Source organism: Sipha flava, unplaced genomic scaffold (genome assembly GCF_003268045.1).
Source record: "Sipha flava isolate LNK unplaced genomic scaffold, YSA_version1 17472_pilon_pilon, whole genome shotgun sequence".
Classification (NCBI taxonomy): Eukaryota; Metazoa; Arthropoda; class Insecta; order Hemiptera; family Aphididae; genus Sipha; species Sipha flava.
The window spans coordinates 1,450-3,733 of record NW_020271995.1 but is presented as its reverse complement, the minus strand read 5'-3'; the positions used below and the strand labels follow the sequence as shown (position 1 = coordinate 3,733).

General features: G+C 27.6%; 1 pseudogene; it reads left to right on the top strand.

Annotated features, from left to right (window-relative positions):
- The window catches only part of LOC112680117, a 2,004-nt pseudogene extending 445 nt beyond the window's left edge, over positions 1-1,559 (top strand).
- The last annotated feature ends 725 nt before the right edge of the window (positions 1,560-2,284 follow it).

Genomic DNA, 2,284 nt, shown 5'->3' with positions numbered 1-2,284 from the left:
TACGTGTGACTGTTTGTGTTTGTAATAGTTACATTTTACAAGTAAATCCAAACATGGCGACTAAAAAAAGAAAAATTTGTAATGAACATCGGTTTTTTAATAATTTTTGGGTTGATTTATACTTTTTCGTCTAAAACAAAGGTAAGCCATTATGTTTAATTTGTCAAAAAAATTAATTTTTTCCAGTGACAATCGTATTTTTTACACTCATATTTCTATATAAAATAATCAAATATAATAAAAATACAATTATTCGTACCTATATATCATATGTAAACATTTTTTTTTTTTTAATGCTGCCTTTGATAAACAATTGAAAAAAAAATATGGCCTCCGTGGTTCAAAAGGTTGCCGAACTTTGCATTGGCGTGCGCACGGGGGTGGCCGGATTGACCGCGGCCCCCCCTGCTGACTGGCTTTTTCTTTAATAAATGTATATCTATAATATACAAGATAGCGAACATTTTTACATTTTACATGAATAAAGTGAAGCCCGTTTTAATCTTATAGTATAGAATTGATACCTGTGAATAATTGTAATAAAGTTATTAGTTATTATACATTTCAGATTATCTTTTAACAAAGAAGCAAGTATTGCTAAAGCTATCAAGTACATTAAAATGTATGAAAAAGCTGGAATTCCCAAAGAACGTATATTAATTAAGTTAGCTTCTACTTGGGAAGGTATTCAAGCAGCTAAGTAAGCATAGCAGAAATAGTATATTAGATACTAATTATTATTGATAAATAATTTACTTATTATAAATATTTGTTTCAAATTGCTTTCAGAGTTTTGGAACAAGAACATGGTATACATTGTAACTTAACTTTATTATTCTCTCTTTATCAAGCTATTTCTTGTGCTGAGTCTGATGTTACATTAATATCTTCATTTGTGGGTCGTATTTTAGATTGGTAAATTAGAAAATTTCTTATTTATTTTTGTAGATGTGTTAATTTTTTTTTTTTTAGACATGTAGCAAACACAAATAACAAAAGTTTTGAAACCTTAAAAGATCCTGGTGTCCAATCAGTAACCAAGATATACAATTATTTTAAAAAATTCAACTATAAAACAGTTGTGATGGGTGCATCATTCCGTAATATTGGTAAATTAATAAAATATATATTTTTATTAAGTATCACAGTTTTTAACAATTGTAACTATGTGTATTAGATGAAATTAAAGCATTGGCTGGATGTGATTTGTTAACTATCAGTCCAAAGTTACTTGAGGAATTGGAACTGTCCAATGAGCCACACAGAATATTTGACTGTAAAGAATGGTAAACATTAATTTTACTTTTACTATTAATACTTGTATTTAATTTATTGAGCATAATAAACTTTTTGTTTAGGAAAAGCTTCAGATTTGGAAAAAAATTGAGATTAATGAAGCCAAATTCCGTTGGGAAATGAATGAAGACAAAATGGCCAATGATAAGTTGTCTGAAGGCATAAGAAATTTTGCAGCTGATTCTCGTAAACTTGAGAGAATTCTCGCAGAGATGTTGACCGAAATCAAATAAAAATTTGTCTAGTAAATGAAAATTGTATGTTATGGGGAACAAAATGTTGTTAAATGTGATGATTTATACTTTCATTTTAATTATTATTTTTATTTTATTGAAAATTATGTGTATCGAGAAGAAATTTTATTGAAAAAAAAAATCAAATGTTTTTATTATGTTATATAATTTAATTTATAATTGTTAATGATTCATAGGTATGTAGTTTAAAAGTTGGAGTATATAAAAGATATTTTTTATAATATTTACTATCTATTTGTCATTCTTTAGTCCCTCAACTAACGATTGATGACTTACTATTTCTATCTATTAAGAGGCCTCGCTTTAGCATTTATTTAAGGAGCAATTTCTAATCACATCGTCGCCGCCCTAGGTCTATGTATTAATTGTAAACGATTATTAGTGTGTGGTGGCGTCAATGCGGCTACCACTTCTTTCCGCATCATCATCCAGGTAGTCGTTCATTGCAATCGTTATCGCAGTATACCATATTTGATGAATTATTCATCAAATATGGTATACTACAATTATTGTAGTTATCAAAAATTAGGTACCCACGTTTTGATTAATTAAAAAAAAAAAAAAAAAATAGCTGCAAATAGTTTGCAGTGTGCAATGTAATTTGTACTATTATTTCTATTATTTTGGTTCATGGTGGTCTCTTATTCCCTTTATGAAACCTTTTGTGTTTTTTTTTCTTTTCGATAAACGAATTTTAGTATTCATTTTATATTTGGAATTCATTTTTCTAATTA